This window comes from Rhinatrema bivittatum, chromosome 7, assembly GCF_901001135.1.
Source record: "Rhinatrema bivittatum chromosome 7, aRhiBiv1.1, whole genome shotgun sequence".
Lineage (NCBI taxonomy): Eukaryota > Metazoa > Chordata > Amphibia > Gymnophiona > Rhinatrematidae > Rhinatrema > Rhinatrema bivittatum.
This window is the reverse complement of record NC_042621.1, coordinates 122,650,338-122,671,037: the sequence shown is the minus strand read 5'-3', so window position 1 is coordinate 122,671,037 and position 20,700 is coordinate 122,650,338. Positions and strand designations below refer to the sequence as shown.

The window sequence follows — 20,700 nt, the reverse complement described above, 5'->3', positions numbered from 1 at the left end:
CTTTTCTTTGCACCAAATGCAAAGCTTTTACAAAAATAAATAATCACGCAGTTGTACAATAAATTTGCACCATACGCATTAAAATGACGGAGGGCCAGGTTATTTCAAAGCAAGGCTAATTCAAGACAAGTCGATTTTGCAAAGCCTCTGAATTTCGAACAACTTTTTATTAGCTTTTGGAAATAGGATTTTCCCCCCCCATTATGCTTAATTCTTATAGGCAGCTTCACGTCCTGGAGCTCACACACTTGTGAATTTGCAGTGTGTACAGTGTACACAATTTTCACAAGCAGTATTTACAAATAAAAATTAATAAAATGCTTGCTATTGCAAACAACTAAAACCACACATTTGCCCCCTTTTATTTTATTTTTATTCTCCTTTATTTTAAATCAAATTAACAAATTTAAACAAATTGACAAGAAATGGTATATAGCGATCACACAATTCAGGAAAATAGCTTTATACAAAACATATTAAATCTCAAATACTACTCTGTCAGACCACAAATTGGGGAGGGTACCTTAGAAATTATGAGAAGAAACATCAATTCTTATATAATATAAGAAAAAGGCCGCACCACAAAAGAGATTAGAGCCCTCAAAATTACAAATTGGTCATAATAACTATGGGCTGGATGTAGGGGTAGACAGAACTTGTCTAACTTTATCATTCAGAAAAGTATTTAGCTGGGAGGGGTCAAAGAAAACATATTTGACCCCACTATGTTTAATGACACACTTACAAGGGAAATATAGCCAAAAAGAAACGCTCAAATTTACAATAGCAGGGCGCATTAATAAGAAACATCCTGGGTAAGTTTAGACACATCAGGAAACATACGTATCTTAGATCCTAAAAATAATACCTCCCTATTGCGGAAAAACATTTTCAATATAAAGTCCCTGTCTGAGTCCAAGGCAAAGGTGACAAGGTAGAAAAAGTGATATTTTCTTCAGTAGAATTCACAAAGAAGATAGATGAGATAAATCAGTGGAAACATAGAAACATAGAAACATAGAAATGACGGCAGAAGAAGACCAAACGGCCCATCCAGTCTGCCCAGCAAGCTTCACATTTTTTTCTCATACTTATCTGTTTCTCTTAGCTCTTTGGTTCTATTTCTCTTCCACCCCCACCATGAATGTAGAGAGCAGTGATGGAGCTGCAACCAAGTGAAATATCAAGCTTGATTAGTTAGGGGTAGTAGGGGTAGTAACCGCCGCAATAAGCAAGCTACACCCATGTTTATTTGTTTTACCCAGACTGTGTTATTCAGCCCTTATTGGTTGTTTTTCTTCTCCCCTGCCGTTGAAGCAGGGAGCTATGCTGGATATGCGTGTAGTATCAGTTTTTCTTCTCCCCTGCCGTTGAAGCAGAGAGCTATGCTGGATATGCGTGAAGTATCAGTTTTTCTTCTCCCCTGCGGTTGAAGCAGGATATGCATTGAAAGTGAAGTATCAGGCTTATTTGGTTTGGGGTAGTAACCGCCGTAACAAGCCAGCTACTCCCCGCTTTGTGAGTGCGAATCCTTTTTTCTTCTCCCCTGCCGTTGAAGCAGAGAGCTATGCTGGATATGCGTGAAGTATCAGTTTTTCTTCTCCCCTGCCGTTGAAGCAGAGAGCTATGCTGGATATGCGTGAAGTATCAGTTTTTCTTCTCCCCTGCCGTTGAAGCAGAGAGCTATGCGTGAAGTATCAGTTTTTCTTCTCCCCTACCGTTGAAGCAGAGAGCTATGCTGGATATGCATTGAAAGTGAAGTATCAGGCTTATTTGGTTTGGGGTAGTAACCGCCGTAACAAGCCAGCTACTCCCCACTTTGTGAGTGCGAATCCTTTTTTCCACATTTCCTCTTGCTGTTGTAGCTTAGAGTGATGTTGGAGTCACAGTAACCATGTGTATGTTTATTGAATAAGGGTATTATCTCCAGGCAGTAGCCGTCATTCTGGCGAGCCACCCACTCTTTATTGACGGCCTCTTGATTTTATGGATCCACAGTGTTTATCCCACGCCCCTTTGAAGTCCTTCACAGTTCTGGTCTTCACCACATCTATTGGTGCATTATTTAAATGTGAAAACTTTAAGCTAGGCAGATAGTAAGCTTTTGAAATAGGTGAAAGTAAGTTTTCTTTAATGGATAATACTTCCATAAAGTATCTGCGCAACATCTCAACAGGAGTGGTAAATCTTTTCCTTGGAAAGTTTAAAATTCTGAGATTGCAGCGTCTTACAATATTTTCCAAGTACTCCATCTTATTTTAAAGATACAAATGTCCAACCGAAATAGTATCAACTGACTTCTGTATTTTTATCTCCTTGGACACCAATGATTCAACTTGAGATTTTATTTCTAATATTTGGGACTGAGAGGCATTAAGGGAGTTTGAGAAGTCATGGTATTGAGAAACAAATTGTGAAACCTGATTAGACAGACTAGCAATTGCTTTCCAAATTATATCCAAAGTAATGGGGTAGATTTTATAAAGTTGCGCACACACGTACGCGGGATTTCAATAGATACGCACGTAGCCGCACGTATCCATTAAAATCCGGGGTCAGCGCGCGCAAGTCTGCCCAAAATCAGCACCATACACGTGCCGAGCCGCGCAGCCTGCCTCCATTCCCTCTGAGGCCGCTCCGAAATCGGAGCGGCCTTGGAGGGAGCTTTCCTTCGGCCTCCCCCACCTTCCCCTCCAATCCCCTACCTAACCCACTCCCCCGGCCCTATCTACCACCACCCCACCTTTGTCGCGAAAGTTACGCTTGCTTGAGGCAGGCGTAACTTGCACGTGCCGAGCTGGCTGCCGGCACCCGACACCCCCCTCCCCCCCAGGAAAGCCCCGGGACTTACGCGCGTCCCAGGGCTTTGCGCATGCCAGAAGCCTATGCAAGATAGGCTCGGCGCACACAGGGGGGGGTTTGGGGTAGGTTTTCGGGGGTTACGCGCGTAACCCTCTGAAAATCTACCCCAATATTTGCAGGTTTAGGTAAAGAAACAGTTGTTACCTCTGATGCTGCCACTGTACAAAGTCCAGCCGTTGAGGGTATTGAGGAAATAGCCGACAAAAGTTCTGTTCCCTTACTGAGCCGGCGACCAGCTGCCTCAGATTGTGCCTCCAAACTGGCTCCACCCGACGCTGACACTGCCGGCTGCTCACCCTCATCAGGGTGCAACGGGAACACACTGAACACGGGGTGGGAGGCAGGTTGAGGAGGTGCCCGACCCTTCTCCGGAGATAAGGATGAATAGAGTTCCGGGGTCGTCAGCGAAGGAACACCTCTCAACTGACCGCCCAAGGACGCATTCACGGAACTTATCAAGAGCTCCTGGCTCCGCACAACATGTTGGTTCATCGGGCCTTGAAGAGGAGTTCCCTCCGAAGCTTCAGGGAACACTCTGGACCTTCCTTTCCTCTTACCCATTTTCAAGGTACAGGATTAAGAATTCTTTAACAAGTAAAATAAAAGGGCGAGGAAGAAGCTGGAGCACCTGGCTTTAGCGTGCGGCCATCTTGGGTCCCTCCTATCCCCTAATAATTCTTACTGGTAGCCAGAGACTAAGGGTCAGATTTTAAAAACTACGCGCAGGCATAGATTTGTGTGCGCAACCTGGCGCGCACAAATCTACACCCGATTTTATAACATGCGCGCGCAGTCGCGCGCATGTTATAAAATCCAGGGTTGGCGCGCGCAAGGGGGTGCACAATTGTGCAACTTGCATGCGCCAAGCTGCGCAGCCTTCCTCCGTTCCCTCCGGCCCCCACCTTCCCCTTCCTTTCCCTACCTAACCCGCCCCCCAGCCCTATCTAAAATCCCCCCTTCCCTTTAATTTTTAAGTTGTGCCTGCCTCCGGGCAGGCGTAGGTTGTGCCCGCCGGCACCGGCCGGCCCACGATCCTAGGCACAGCGGCAAATGGCCGCTGTGCCTGGAGGCTTCGGCCCTGCCCCGGCCCACCCACTCCCCACCCATTTTTTCAAGCCCCGGGACATACGCAGCAATTTTCAAAAGCCATTTACTTGAGTAAAGTGCACTTACACGAGTAAGTCCTATGGACAATTCAATAGCATATATTGTAGCAATTTTCAAAAGCCCACATACTTGAGTGAAGTCGATTTACTCAAGAAAAACCCAATTTTAGACGAGTAAATGCTTTTAAAAATCAGGCCATTGGTGTTTTTGCAAGAGACGCACCTAACAAATACAGAACACGAAAAGCTAAGGGGGTTGGGTGGGGAAAACTTATTATTCCTCATATTATTTGCGAAGCAGAGGGGTATGCATTCTGATGGACAAGAATCTCTCTCTTACTATGCACCGGCCCTTAAAGGACACCAAAGGGTGCTATATCATTCTAGATTGCTCCCTGAATCAAGATAGATTAATTAATGTAAACCTATATGGTCCTAACTAAGAACAGATAGGTTTTAGCAACCTTTGGCTTTGATAGGCTTTGTGTAAGAAGAGACTGGAATGTCTGTATGAACTCATCTAGGTCTCAGGCTTATATACAGCAGGGCCCAGAACACAAGGAATTAATATCCACATTTCACCTGATAGATGTTTGGAGAAACTACTAGACCTTGGAAAGGGATTACACCTTCTATTTCTTCAAGGCACAGCTCCTGCAGTAGAATAAACTACTTTCTCTGCATGCCCAATTTTCTTGCTAATGCGATTCTCTGACCATAATCCAGTTGAGCTCTCTATTAGATCAACCCTCACTAAATCTTCATGTTATATACATGGAGGTTAAATACTGCTCTCCTGGGAAACAAAAACTTTTCTAAACTGATACAGATGTCCATAGCTGAATTTGATGCGAATAATCCAGAAGCAGACTACTTGCCGGTATTATATTGGGAAACCTATAAGGCCTCCCTTAGAGGCAAAATTATTAGCTACGCTAGCCATCTCCAAAAAGAGCGAAGAAAGCGGGCAGATTCACAACTTGGAAGTCCAGCATAAAAAAAGATTGCTCTAATAAAACGTATAAGTCACTAGATGCTTGTTGCAGAGAGCTACAAACACTTGAAACTCATAAAATTGAAAAAACCCTTAAATATACCGCTGAAGTTTTACAAACATGGGGATAAACCTGGTGCACTCTCGACTTGAGTGGTTAAGACAAAAGTTGGTAAGTCTCATTTTGTGTCCATTCGAAAGAATGCTACTACTTGATCAGTTGACCCTGTAGAGATGGAGCATCTTTTAATAAAGTATTTTTCCGAGCTTATTCAGACTCTGCTTCAGCCAATAAGCATGATATCCAAGGCTTCCTTACACAGTAAAACTTACCAATCTTAGGGCCTCAAGTACTAAGGCTTTTCTCCCATTCTGTCTCTATGGAAAAAAAGCTTAGTAAATGAGGTCCTTAGATGAAAGCCAGTGGGACAAACTGGAGGCCTCTATCTTGTCCGAAATACAAACTGCTGTTCAGCTGCTCCCAATTTGGGGGGGGGGGGGGGAGTTGGCCAGGGCCAGATAGCTACCATATAAACTTTTTCAAGAAATATTTGGGCAATATTCTTCCTTACTGCTTTTGCTATACAATGAAGCTGGGCTATCTGACAACTCAAAGATTTAACAGAATGTGGTTCCTACCAGCCCATCTCCCTCTTAAATTTGGGTTTGAAAATTCTTGCTAAGATCCTGCAGCTAAGGTCAGAATCCCTACTGAGCATTTTGGTTAACAGAGATCAAACGGGCTTCGTGCAGGGACATTTTTATTTTTATTTTATTTTATTTAAAGATTTTTATATACCGGGGCACGTTAAAAACATCACCCCGGTTCACAATGTAACGTAACATAGCAACAAGCTTTACAATAATTTAATGTAATGCAAACAGTAAGAAAACTAAGTCAACTTGAGACAGGTGGTTACATAATTAGTTTTTGGTTTTTTTTAACTGTTAACAAGGTGACAGGATATAAGGGATGAGTGAAAAGTAGAGGGATGGTGGAGGGGGTGAGGGTGGGAGGAGGGGAACAGGAGGGGAACTGGAGGGGAACTGGAGGAGGTGGGGACGAGGGGGGGGGGGGTCTGAGGTTGTTAAGTTCAATAGAGGCGTGTAAGTTGGGAGGGGCGTGAGGGTCGGGTATGTATCTTTGTGGGTAATCGGTTAGTTGGGGTATGCTAGTTTGAAGACATGTTTCTATTTCAAACACCCGAAGGCTCTTTAACATTTTGCACATGTCTAAACATGGTCTTACTATTTACCTTAGATGCAGAAAAGGCCTTTGATTGTCTGTCATGGCCATTTTTATTTGCAGTGATCCATAATGCGGGATTCCCAGATCAATTTGTGGCCTGAATAGAGCCTATGTACATGGCACCACTGCTCACTTTTTAATGGATCTCTTTCCGCACTTTTCTCTATTGCTTGAGGCACGCACCAGGGTTGTCCACTTTCTCTCCTGTTGTTCGATCTAGCAATAAAGCCACTAGCTGAGGCCATCAGGCAAAACCCAATGGTTACTGGTCTTTGAATAGGTAAGCACATGCACAAAATTTATCTCTACACGGACAATGAGCTAATCATTTAACTAACTCACGCACCTCTGGTCCAGCACTACTGCATGTACTGACATATTACGTAAAGCTGTCGGGTTATAAAGCTAACTATGATAAATCTGAAATTTTTCCCCTTGACCATAAGGTCTTTATTCCTGAGTGTCTGTCAGATTTTAAGATAGCCTGAGAAGGCTTCGAATACCTGGGAGTTTATGTCCCAAGAAATTTAAATATCTCTTTTCTAAAACCTATGACAGCCTTCTAGTCAAAATTCAGCAAGAGCTGCAGAAGTGGATGGATCTGCTTTTAACATGGGCTGGTTGGATAAATCTGTTAAAAATGAATGTATTGCCAAGACTGTTATATCTATTCCAACATGAAGTGTCCATGCAAAGTCCCGATTCGAGTACTCGACGAACTACATCACTCCATAACTAAATTTGTTTGGCATCAGAAACATGCGCACATAAGTCTTAGTTGACCCTGGCTCCCCAAGAAGCAGTGGGGGATAGTTTGGCCAAATCTCAAAATATATTACTGAGCAGCCCATTGAACTTGTTTTAAATCTTGATTTGGGCATTGAGATACATCGTGGCTACAGACAGAAAGTCTTTAGGCTGCTGCTGTAAATTTGTTGTTACTGCCATTTCTCCTACCAACAGCCCAGTTCAACAGAGGGTGACGAGGGATAGTCCTAATTTGGCTCATACGCTATGAGTATGGAGTCGGAGTTTCTGGGGTTGGATGGGGAAGTGCCATCCCTCTTGGCCCCTGTTTATGGGGACTCTTTAATTCCAGGTCATATTTTCTCTCCAGCCTTTCAAGAATGGAGGGATTGTGGCCTTTTCTGCTTGGCCCAATTAAGGGAGGAGGGGACTTACAGAACCTTCTCTTCCCCTTATGAGAAATTCAATCTTTCCAACACACACACATGCTAGCTACCTGCAGTTTCGCCAGGTACTTTCCGACTTGATTGATGTTTCTGCTCCACGAAGGGTGCTGAATGGAATGGAGAGCTTTTTGGGAGGTCCAGAGGCAAGACAAAGATATCACTGCTATACATTGGGGTATTCTGATAGGACAGTATGGACTGATGACCCCACAGTCCTTGATAAAAAAACGGAATGCAGATCTGGGCACAGCTCTGAATGCTAAGGTTTGGGCACACATATGGAGAGTAGTTCTTTGGAGCTCTCTGTGCATGCGGCAAGCTGAACTGATGGTCAGGCTATTCCATAGAACATATCGTACCCCAATTTTTTATTCTAAGATGTATCCAACAGCAGATACTGCATGATGGAGAGAGTGTGGTGAGATTGGTATATACATTCGCATGTGGTGGCAATGCCAGGGAACACTACTTTTGGAGGGGTTCTCACAAGAAATTGCAGATATTTGGGGCATTCCCATTTACATAGCGCCTCTAACAGGTTTACTGGGTAGATGGGATAGGTCCTTGGTTCCCCATAGACACGAAGGCCTGGTTGGTCAACTTTTACTCACAGCCTGCTTTACCATAACCATACCCCTGCTTGGATCACTGCCAAGCTCAGGTGTGTAATATTGCAGACATTAAGCGCTTTTGGTATGCGCTAAAAAATGAGCAATTTAAATATAATAATATACGGGGAATTTATCATTAGTATTGTGGAACCAATACAGGCTAATCTCATTTTCTAGATTCATTGTCCTTCTTCCTCCAAAGAATATCGTTGCATTTAACATTGTATGTTGGCAAGTGATACATGTTGCTGCTAGTGCTCGCTGCGATTTCTGTTCATGTCTGTCTTGATTTTATGCTAAGCAGTGTTAATTTGAAGTATACAGATTTTCTTCTCTTTGTGCATTTGCTATTATACTTTTATACTTTGCATGCCAAGAAAAGTTTATAAATAAAGGGTCCGATGCAGTAAAACATATGCTGAAAATGGGTGCTAGTATTGAGTGCCCATTGTCTTAATGTGCATGCAGCCACATTCCCTGAGCGCCTGATGCAATATTTAAATGAGGCAGCATTAAAAAGGACGCGCTAAAGGAAAATTGTGCATCCGTAGCACTCAATAGTTTATTGCATCGCGCGTCCAATTGCAACGAGTGCTGAATACAAGCATCAATTTTAATCCTGCTTCTTTTTTCATTATAGTACACTTCAGCAACCTCGGCAAAATATTAGGAACCCCTTGCTATGGATGTCTAAATTGTGTGGGCATAAGAAAAGTGAGTTACTTTGAATCAAGTCAAAATATACAATTATTTTTCTCCGCCAAAAGCAGTAAAGTGTCATAATGATATTAAGGAGGAGGACATACTTATTGCAAACATAGAGAACCTGTTTTTTTAATGTTTTTCATGAGCCCTTGACTGCAAGTTGACTCTACCTCTGAGGCTGGAGTTAAATTGGTCATGATAGAAAGTGCATTGCGTGCCCAGGGCTTTACTGCATCAGGAGGTAATATCTAACGTTCTCATCTGCATGCAATTTACAACTGATGGGCAGTATCGGTTACCAATTTGTTTGGGTGCGCGTTTTGGACACGGTAATTTCTATATTACATCAGGCGCTAGTCTAGCACATCCAAAATGCACGCCTAACTGCATGTAAATCTGTGCGCTAGGCTGAGCAGCAGTTACTACCCTTAAGAGAAACATCGGGGTAACCTGCATGGAATGGCAATTACTATCCTTAAGAGAAATAGAGATGTGAATCGGAACCAGAATCGGTTCCGATTCACATAGTTAATGTTTTTCAGTGAGGCCCGATTGCGTTTTTGTTTATCGGCTGCGCCCGAGCCGATAAACAAAAAACCCACCCCGACCCTTTAAAACTGACCCCTTAGCTTCCCCGACCCTCCCGAACCCCCCCAAAACTTTTTACAAATATCTGGTGATCTAGCGGAAGTCCCGGGAGCAATCTCCTGATCTCGGGCCGTCGGCTGCGCTAATAAAAATGGCGCCGATGGCCCTTTGCCCTTACCATGTGACAGGGTATCTGTGCCATTGGCCGGGCCCTGTCATATGGTAGGAGCACTGGATGGCCGGCGCCATCTTTAAAAATGGTGCGGGCCATCCATTCTATCATGGTGCAGGCCATCCTTTTGGAATAGGCTCTCCCTTTCTCAAAATGTTGCCCAGCTCCTAACAAAATTAAAGTCCTCTTTGCTGCACCAATGTCTCATCAACGTGTTGAGACTCAGGAGCTCTGTCTGCCTCTGGGGTTCTGCACATAGAACAGGAAGCATTTCAGAGAAGACTACCCTGGAGGTTCTGGATTTCAACTTTCTATCTAAGAACCTAAATTTGGCTTCCAGAATCTCCCTCTCACACCTTCCTATGTCATTGATGCCTACATGTATCAATATAGCTGCCTCTTCCCCAGTACTGTCTAAAATCCTTCACACCAGGCGGGCAAGTTATCATCCACCAGCCATCCAGCTATCAACATTCCTAATAACTGAATTACCAACTATGATGGCTGACTTAACTTTTCACTCCTGAGCACAAGCCCTTGGAGACCCATCCTTGGTGCATCACCTGGAGAGAAAGTCCTAGCTACGGATCACTTCCTGCTAAACAAGATGATGTGCTCCATCCAGTTGATCTTGACTTTCTAAGGCAGCATGGTGGCTGCAAGACCGGAGTTGGGACTTAGCTATTATGTCTCTAAAGGTCTTCTCTATATACCTCTGTCTGCCTTAGCTCTAGCTTTCAGTGATCGGACTCATTCTCTGAAAGCCCAGGAGCTCTTTGCACCAGGCATACATATACAACCTCTTATCAACTGGTAGATAATCATATATATGTCACTTGGTGCAAAATACTGGAAGGCCCCTATCTCACTGCTGTACTTCTGTCTGCATCTTAATTGCACTCTAAGTTCATTTAGGCCTTAGGATGCATAAATTAAAGTCCTTTAAATTTTTATAGTGTACTTAATGTTAATTTGGCTTCCCCCATTGATTTTAATGGGAAACAGAATTAATAAACAAAAAAATTTTCACCTGAAACGAGCCAAACAATTGAGACCTACAAAATGACTAAACACACCAAAATTACATTTTTGCCTCAGTACATCCCTAGTAGGGTTGCCCGTATTTTGAAATGCAAAAATGTATATCTATTTGCATTCAGTAAGGAAACTATCTTTGATTTTTCAGTCCCAATGTTGGCAACCCTAACTAGGGTTGATTCTGAGACAGGTGTAGCACTAGAGTAGGCAGCCCTGTGTGTGGTCTACAGCAGATGGCACTGGGAAATATTTGGAGCCCTCTGAGGGTGGGGACTGCCACAAAATAATATTTGAAAGAGTAAAAATGTCACAATATTTTCCAAACAACATTAAAGAGTTCTTGCTTGGCAGCTTTCCAAAGCATCGTTCCCATGTTCTCATCTGCTCACAGATTTCTGATTCCAAGTGTCACCTCTTCCTGTCATTTTAATCCGATTAGAATCAGAAAATCCTTCCAGTCCAGTTTCATGGCCGGTCAATTTCACTGTAACAGTTACACATCGGAACTGACAGGGGTTTCTGAGTAGTCTGGGAGCTTATTCAAATAATAAAAGGCAAAATAAAGAAAAGCCAGATATAGGATTAACCCCTTACATACTGGCAGGGTCACAAGAACTGCTTTCCAAACATGTTATATGTTTGAAAGAATGTAGAGGATACATAATATATGTCCATAGCATCATCAGTACATTTAATACTTCCCTATATCCGTACATTTAATACTTCCCTATATCTGAAAGGATGGGCTCCACCTTAACCAGAGTGGAACCAAGCTGCTGGCACTAACTTTCAAAAAGGAGATAGAGCAGCTTTTAAACTAGAACAAGGGGGAAAGTCGACAGTCACTCAGCAGTGCATGGTTCGAAGAAATGTATCCTTGAAGGATACTACTGAAACAGGAGAGTTAGGGCATCCCAGCAGAGAGGTTCCATTAAAAGCAAACATAGTCCATATGCCTATATGTAAAAAAATCACCAAAGCTAATGATTTCCGAATTATCCCAAACAACTGAAAAGCAGGTTGTTAAAACAAGCAAAAACCACACTTTGAAATGTCTGTATGCCAATGCCAGAAGTCTAAGAAGTAAGATGGGAGAGTTAGAGTGTATAGCAGCAAATGATGAGATTGACATAATTGGCATCACAGAGACTTGGTGAAAGGAGGATAACCAATGGGACAGTGCTATAACAGGCTACAAATTATATCGCAATGTTAGGGAGGATCAACTTGGTGGGGGTGTGGCACTTTATGTCCGGGAGGGTACAGAGTCCAACAGGATAAAGATCATACAAGAGACTAAGGGCCTTATTTTCTAAGGCTATTGCAGGCTTGCGCTAATAGCTAGCGAAGGTAGCGCACGCCTGTGCTACCTAAATCGGGGCGGAGTCGGCCCCGGAAGAGGAGAAGTCGGGGCGTCACCGGAGCCGACTTTGCGAGGACGGCGCGGACAGTGAAAAGGTAAGGAATCTTTTTGCTGCCTATTTCGTGCCCAATAAGTCCACCATCTATGGTGGACTTATTGGGCGCGATGCCGGCAGCGATCGCATCGTGGAGGTGCGATCACTGCCGGCTAGCGCAGGACTGCCCCTCCCCCCATTTCGGCCCCCGCCCCTTATTACCGCATTTTTCTAAAGTACTGCAGGCCTGCGATACTTTAGAAAATGAGGCCCTAAATGCTCAGTAGAATCTATATGGGTAGAAATCCCATGTGTGTTGGGTAAGAGTATAGTGATAGGAGTATACTACCGCCCACCTGGACAAAATGGTCAGACAGTTGATGAAATGCTAAGAGAAATCAGGGAAGCAAACCAATTTGGCAGTGCAATAATAATGGGAGATTTCAATTACCCCAGTATTGACTGGGTAAATGTAACATCAGGACTTGCTAGAGACATAAAGTTCCTGGATGTAATAAATGATTGCTTTATGGAGCAATTGGTACAGGAACCAACAAGAGAGGGAGCTATTTTAGATTTATTTCTTAGTGGAATGCAAGATTTGGTAAGAGAAGTAACGGTGGTGGGGCCACTTGGCAACAGTGATCATAACATGATCAAATTTAAACTAATAACTGGAAGGGGGACAATAAGTAAATCTGCAGCTCTAACACTAAATTTTAATAGGGGAAACTTTGATAAAATGAGGAAAATACTTAGAAAAAAACTGAAAGGTGCAGCTGCAAAGGTTAAAAGTGTTCAACAGGCTTGGACATTGTTTAAAAATATAATCCTAGAGGCGCAGTCCATATGTATTCTGCGCATTAAGAAAGGTGGAAGGAAAGCAAAACGATTACCGTCATGGTTAAAAGGTGAGGTAAAAGAAAGCCAAAAAAAAAATCCTTCAAAAATTGGAAGAAGGATCCATCTGAAGAAAATAGGATAAAATATAAGCATTGTCAAGTTAAGTGTAAAACAATGATAAGACAGACAAAGAGAGAATTTGAAATGAAGTTGGCCATAAAGGCAAAAACTCATAATAAAAACTTTTTAAAATATATCTAAAGCAAGAAACCTGTGAGGGAGTCGGTTGGACCATGAGATGACCAAGGGGTTAAAGGGGCTCTTAGGGAAGATAAGGCCATTGCAGAAAGACTAAATGAATTATTTGCCTCCATGTTTACTAATGAGGATGTTGGGGAGATACCAGTTCCGGAGATGGTTTTCAGGGGTGATGAGTCAGACAAACTGAACAAAATCACTGTGAACCTGGAAGATGTAGTAGGCCAGATTGACAAACTAAAGAGTAGCAAATCACCTGGACCGGATGGTATGCATCCCAGAGTTCTGACGGAACTAAAAAAATGAAATTTCTGATCTATTAGTTAAAATTTGTAACCTATCATTAAAATCATCCATTGTACCTGAAGACTGGAGGGTGGCCAATGTAACCCCAATATTTATGTTTAAATAATTTTATTGGGTTTTTAAGAGAAAAAAACAGACATCATCGCAAAGGAGAGTTGTTTCAGATCTCTCCCCGAAACAAACGAACCCAACAAATGGTCCAACTCTTCCCCCAGCGAGAAACCCATCCCCTCCCAACCTTCCCCCCCCCCCCACCCACCCATAGTCCATCACGATACAGGGCAGTCAGGTATGATGAAGCATTGTGCGCGTGGTCACCAGGAGGGACCATATAGACGTCTACATAGCGTTGTTCAGTCATTCAAAACAAGGCTCCTTGCGCGGTGGGTAAGCTGTTGGAGGTATGGGTTCCAGATATTTGAGAATTGACGTCGTCGACAGGGAGAGCCCCTCGCCGCCATGAATATTTAAAAAAGGCTCCAGGGGTGATCCAGGTAACTATAGACCAGTGAGCCTGACTTCAGTGCTGGGAAAAATAGTGGAAACTATTCTCAAGATCAAAATCGTAGAGCATATAGAAAGACATGATTTAATGGAACACAGTCAACATGGATTTACCCAAGGGAAGTCTTGCCTAACAAATCTGCTTCATTTTTTTGAAGGGGTTAATAAACATGTGGATAAAAGGTGAACCGGTAGATGTAGTGTATTTGGATTTTCAGAAGGCGTTTGACAAAGTCCCTCATGAGAGGCTTCTACGAAAACTAAAAAGTCATGGGATAGGAGGTGATGTCCTTTCGTGGATTACAAACTGGTTAAAAGACAGGAAACAGAGAGTAGAATTAAATGGTCAATTTTCTCAGTGGAAAAGGATAAACAGTGGAGTGCCTCAGGGATCTGTACTTGGACCGGTGCTTTTCAATATATATATATAAATGATCTGGAAAGGAATATGACGAGTGAGGTTATCAAATTTGCGGATGATACAAAATTATTTGGAGTAGTTAAATCACAAGCAGACTGTGATACATTAGAAGAGGACCTTGCAAGACTGGAAGATTGGGCATCCAAATGGCAGATGAAATTTAATGTGGACAAGTGCAAGGTGTTGCATATAGGGAAAAATAACCCTTGCTGTAGTTACACGATGTTAGGTTCCATATTAGGAGCCTACCACCCAGGAAAAAGATCTAGGTATCATAGTGGATAATACTTTAAAATCGTCGGCTCAGTGTGCTGCAGCAGTCAAAAAAGCAAACAGAATGTTAGGAATTATTAGGAAGGGAATGGTTAATAGAACGGAAAATGTCATAATGCTCTGTATCGCTCCATGGTGAGACCGCACCTTGAATACTGTGAACAATTCTGGTCGCCGCATCTCAAAAAAGATATAGTTGCGATGGAGAAGGTACAGAGAAGGGCAACTAAAATGATAAAGGGGATGGAACAGCTCCCCTATGAGGAAAGGCTGAAGAGGTTAGAGCTGTTCAGCTTGGAGAAGAGACGGCTGAAAGGGGATATGATAGAGGTCTTTAAGATCATGAGAGGTCTTGAACGAGTAGATGTGAGTCAGTTATTTACACTTTCGAATAATAGAAGGACTAGGGGTCATTCCATGAAGTTAGCAAGTAGCACATTTAAGACTAATCGGAGAAAATTCTTTTTCACTCAACGCACAATAAAGCTCTGGAATTTGTTGCCAGAAGATGTGGTTAGTGCAGTTAGTGTAGCTGGGTTCAAAAAAGGTTTGCATAAGTTCTTGGAGGAGAAGTCCCTTAATGGCTTTTAATCAAGTTTACTTAGGGAATAGCCACTGCTATTAATTGCATCAGTAGCATGGGATCCTCTTGGTGTTTGGGTAATTGCCAGGTTCTTGTGGCCTGGTTTGGCCACTGTTGGAAACAGGATGCTGGGCTTGATAGACCCTTGGTCTGACCCAGCATGGCAATTTCTTATGTTCTTAGCTTGCTATTCTGGAGAAGGAGCAAATATCCTCCTCTGATGCCTGTTCTTCCATCCCAGTAGAACCTGCTAGAGCCATGCTTTGCTCTAAGATGACTGGAAGGGGCTGACGCACCATGAGCATTCAGTCATGGCAGCTATGTCTCTTTTAAGTTTAGGAGCAAGACTTCCTTTTTTCTCACAGCTACTACTGCTTGTGCTTCTGACAGGCTGGCGAGGCTTTGCAGGATTACCCAATCCTCTGTCCCTGCCATCCTGCTGCCACCCCTTTGCAGGATGGAATTGGAAGTGGCTACTGGGGTTTTTGATGTCACAATAGAGTATATTAATGTGCTGTAACAAAAAAGGGATGAAGAGATAGAGAGCGAGAAAGCAAGAGACTGAGAGACTATCTACAAGAACCTCATAGTAGTTAAGTATTTAAATCTCTATAGGAGGGCCATCTAATAGGTCGAGGTGAGGTGTTAGTGGTGGTTTTGGGTTTAGGGACCAGTTTTGCATGTAGAGTGAGACGCACGAACAGCACGGTGAAGATTTGACCTCATTTGGAGTGAGAAAAGACTAACAAAGATGACATTTTGTACTATGTTCTATGGACTCTATAAAAGGATCAACTACTAATATAATCAGATGGTGAATTCGAATGTTATGTGGTTGGATCTGTTGGTTAACATGAACAGATTGTGTGACTACATCAACATTCATCCATATATAATAATACTCATCCATATATAATTTATTATATATGGATGAGTGTGACTGTAGTCACACAATCTCTATAAAAGGATACCATCATGCTAGGGTGAGAGAACATAGTACAAAATTTCATCTTTGTTAGACTTTCCTTACTCCAAATGATGTTAAATCTTCACCAAGGTGTACTGTGCTGTTCGTACGTCTCACTCTATATGCGAAGCTGGCCCCTAAATCCTAAACCACCACTAACATCTCACCTCGACCTATTAGGTGGCCCTCCTATAGAGATTTAAATAGTTGCACACAGTAAGGGCCTCCGCAGAGTCTCTCTCTCTCTCAAATGCAATTCCAAATATTTATCACAAATTGCATTATGGCCATTTTGGGCATATCACACAGCTAAACACCAGGGAAAAAGGTGTAGTTATTTCTGGCATTAAGACTGTGCAATAACATGCATTATGCTATCCCACGGTGCGATGTCCTCTAATTTAACTAATTCCCACCCAAAACTCCTCCTCAATCCCGCCCCCCCAAAAAAATTTGTGTTCGCGCCATGCACTACAGCTTTTTTCACATGCTTTATGGCGTTAACGTGTGCAATAACGCCATTACGTATTTTGAAGAATGATGCAGAGAGTTAGAAGCTTGCTCTGCTGTGTCTGGCTATCTTTTATAGTGTGTGCAAAAATTTCTCGTACATGTGTATGATTCCTTTTGCACACATGGAAAAACTGTCAGATAGAGAAGAAACTGGCAAGGTTGCTTGTCTGTTCTCTGTTCTCCCTCTGCAATCTGCACTATAAGCAATGCACTGTGCAGAGTCAGACAGAGATAACAAATATCACAGCTGTTTGTTCACTGGCACTGCTTCTGTCCACTGCCCCGGCCCAGTGTACAGGTAGAATGAGTATCTGTCATGGTAATATCATAGCGAATATCACAGCTGTTTGTTCACTGGCACTGCTTCTGTCCACTGTCCCGGCCCAGTGTACAGGCAGAATGAGTATCTGTCATGGTAATAGCATAGCAATGAAAATAAGAAAAACCCCTTTGCCAAGGTCAAAATTTTTCTCTTTCCTTTTTTAAACTTTTTCTTTTACTCTAACAGTCTATCCAGTAAAGTGCGGCCGCGTTTACCCCACTCCTAACCCGCGTTCTACTCACTTTCTGGTCGCGTTAGCCCTTCCTGCGATCCACAACCCCCTTTAACCTACCCTTACCGCGTCCTAAAATCCCCGGGCAACCCCTTCCGCACGCGGCATGTATATTGCATGCAAACGAGCAAATTAGCTGTTCCCTAGCATCCAGTAACCCGCGCCCCGACTATCGCTATTTTACCCTGCCGTTTTGCCGCGCGTTTAACCTGCTAACTTACCGCCTACCCTTACCCCTGCGTTAGAGGCAGGGGTAAGGGTAGGGGGCAAGCTTTCCCCCAGCCCCCGCTCACCTGCCCTGGCCGCGTCCATGGATGCTGGTCTCCGGGGCAGTCCCAGTCCTCTCCCCCCCTCCCGAAGCAAAAAAAAAGCGAAAAAAAAAAATTGCAAGAGAGAGAGGGGAGAGGACGGGCAATCCTACGCTCGGCGACTTACTTTTGCAGCTCCCCTCCGGACATCGTGGCTTCCCCCGTGCCAGTCCCCTCTCCCCTCCTCCCGAAGCAGGGTGCGAAAAGCAGCCTTGCTCCGGGAGGAGGGAAGAAGGGACTGGCAGTGTGAAGCGACGAAGCGACTTACTTTTTGCAGCCCCTCCGGACATCGGACGACCTCTCCTGCCTCCAGCTGCTCGCGAAGATGGACGCCTGCACGGCCGCTGAAGACGTGATTGACGTCACATCTTCAGCGGCCGTGCAGGCGTCCATCTTCGCGAGCAGCTGGAGGCAGGAGAGGTCGTCCGATGTCCGGAGGGGGTGCAAAAAGTAAGTCGCTTCGCCGCTTCGTCGCTTTACACTGCCAGTCCCTTCTTCCCTCCTCCCGGAGCAAGGCTGCTTTTCGCACCCTGCTTCGGGAGGAGGGAAGAAGGGACTGGCAGTGTAAAGCGACCTCTCCTGGCAATCCCGACTTCCTGGTATCTGTCATTTCAAATGACAGATACCAGCGTGGCCGTGAAGCGTTAGGCCCGCGCACCCAGGATACTGTATAGGCGCTCTATCCAGTAAAATGGGTTGCGCGGGCCTAACGCTTCACGGACACATCTTAGACGCAGCTTGCATTTGCAAGCTATTTACATACAGGATCGAGCGGTAGGTGAGCTGCACTGTGCGTGCGGCAACCGCGGGTGCGCCGGGCACTAATGCAGCTCTTCCTACCGCTCGTTACTGGATAGATCTGAGAGTTTTCTAAAAGATAACCTTTCTTTGTAAAATCCAACAGGGAAAATGGCATTTCTTTGTACATGCTTACACCTTTCAGTGGAGCTGATATAATATTATACGCAGGAAGTGGGTGCCATGCAATAAACAAATTAGGGGATTGCGCTAGCAAGGAGGCACTAGGGTCGCTTGCACGACCTTAGTGCCTCCTTGCTAACGCGACGCCGCAGTTACTAGCAGTCTGCCGTTATGATCACCGACACCGATAAACTCTGCGTCGGTTTTCATAACTGCAGTCAGCCGGTTATGAAAACCGACGCCGAGCATTTTGGCATCGGTCTTCAATGCGGCCGGCTGAGGTTATTTTTTTCTTTTTTTTTTTTTTACTTTTAAAGAAGTATAGAAAAACATTTTTTTCTGCTTTTCTGTACTTTTTTTCAATGCGCTGACAGCTATTAATGCCTGCTCCAGGTAGGCGTTAATAGCGGCGTTAATAGCTGAGCGATAAATGTGCATCTGAGACGCACATTGTGGGGCAGATTTTCAAAGGGGTATGCGCGCAGGATACGTGCGTACCCCCAGAAAACTTGCCCCAAGCTCTCCCTGCGCGTGCTGAGCCTATGTTGCATAGGCTGCTGACGCGCGCAAAGCCCCGGGACACGCGTAAGTCCTGGGGCTTTCCTGGGGGGGCGTGTTAGGGGTGTGTGTCGCGATGGCGCGTCATTTGGTGGTGGGGCCGCGGGCGTGGTTCCAGCCCAGGGGCGTGGCTGAGGTCTCCGAAACTGCTCCTGGGCAGGGGAATCACGCGGCCAGTGCGCGCGAGTTACGCCTGCCTTGGGCACCGACCCCGGATTTTAAAGGATACACGCGGCTACGCGTGTATCTATTAAAATCCAGCGTACTCTTGTTTGCGCCTGGTGCGCGAACAAAAGTACCCACGGACGTACTTTTTTAAAATCTACCCCTTATTTTTTTGCATTTGGAGTGAATGAGTAATAGCCTCATTCACATACATTTGCATGTGATGAGCGCTGTCTCATTTACTCTGCGTCGGACATGCGTTAAATAGGGACTAATCCCCCTATTGCATAGGGGATGGATTAACGCCTATTTAACCTCCGTCCGACTGCGAGTTATACAGTTTTCTCAGCTGAGCGCACTGTATTGCATCGGCCCAGTGAGAGGACATCAGTCTCTTGATCCGGGTGCCAACTATTGACTAGTTAAAAAAAAATGCTTCACCTTGATTGATCTTCTGTCCTACTTCTCTGGCCTTAGCTCCAGCCACACTACTATCTCATAGAATTCGCTTGGTTGCTATAATTACTTTCAGGAAAAAACAGTCTCACTGCAGCATTTTTACATGGGCCATAGACATGAATGGGAAACAAACGAATAAAACAAAAATGTTTGTCTATATTTGTAGGTACCCTCCATTCATTTTGTAGGGCCATAATGAAACGAAAATAGTTTCAGTTATTGCATTTTACCCATTTGTTTCAAACAAATGCACATCCCTAAACCCTACCTCCACCATTCCAGGTAAACATTTTCTATTAAGAACGTACAGTTAATGGCCTGAACCAGAAACCTGTTTCATGTCAACATACAGTATCCGACTCAGAAAGAAAGAGATCAAAGGTAGATCCCAAATCCAAAGTTTCTCTAATACAGCAGCCAATTTTGTCTTGAATCTTAGATATACCAAGTTCTCAGCCAAACCTAATTGGTTAGGTTGTTGGCTGAAAATTTCCTAAGCTAGTTGGTCATAATTTGGTTGGCTAGATTTAGACTGCAATTTATGCAGGTGTGGTTTGCTGCTTAAGCATTACTATTATTATTATGATTATTATTATTACTACATAAGTAGTGAGTGCTAAATGTCAGCACTAACCATTAGAGATGTGCAGGCAAAAAGTTTTCATTGTGTACGCGATACGTATTCGTGGGGGGTCAATTCTGTTCAATGCGAACGTATGGCGAATTCAATAAGTTGTCGATCTGTAAATACGTTACTACTAAATTAACTACAACCCCCCCACCCCCCCACCCTCCTGACCCCCCCCCACCAAGACTTACCAAAACTCCCTGGTGGTCCAGCGGGGAGTCAGGAAGCCATCCCTGCACTCGTTTGCGGATTCCTCACGGTGCCGATAGCCTGTGTCACAGGGGCTGCCGGTGCCATTGGTCAGCCCCTGTCACATGGTCACCGGCGCCATCTTGTGCTCCTACCACGTGACAGGTCATGTGGCAGGAGGTCGCTCCGGGATCCTCATTGGACCCAACTGGAACTTTTGGCCAGCTTGGGGGGGCCTCCTGACCCCCACAAGACTTGCCAAAAGTCCAGCGGGGGTCCGGGAGCGACCTCCTTTCACGCCGTTCGTCCGATCCCAATACTCAAAATGGCGCCGA

At 44.2% G+C, this 20,700-nt stretch overlaps 1 protein-coding gene and 1 long non-coding RNA gene across 3 annotated transcripts in view; one reads left to right on the top strand and one right to left on the bottom strand.

Moving 5' to 3' along the window:
• ADAMTS14 (ADAM metallopeptidase with thrombospondin type 1 motif 14) overlaps positions 1-20,700 on the bottom strand; it is a 314,376-nt gene that overhangs the window by 162,186 nt on the left and 131,490 nt on the right. The window lies entirely within an intron of this gene.
• Positions 1-20,700, top strand: part of LOC115095428 — a 306,111-nt gene that overhangs the window by 254,818 nt on the left and 30,593 nt on the right. The window contains exon 3 of the long non-coding RNA XR_003857764.1: positions 8,656-8,729. This is a non-coding gene — a long non-coding RNA (uncharacterized LOC115095428). The remainder of the gene's footprint in view (positions 1-8,655; positions 8,730-20,700) is intronic.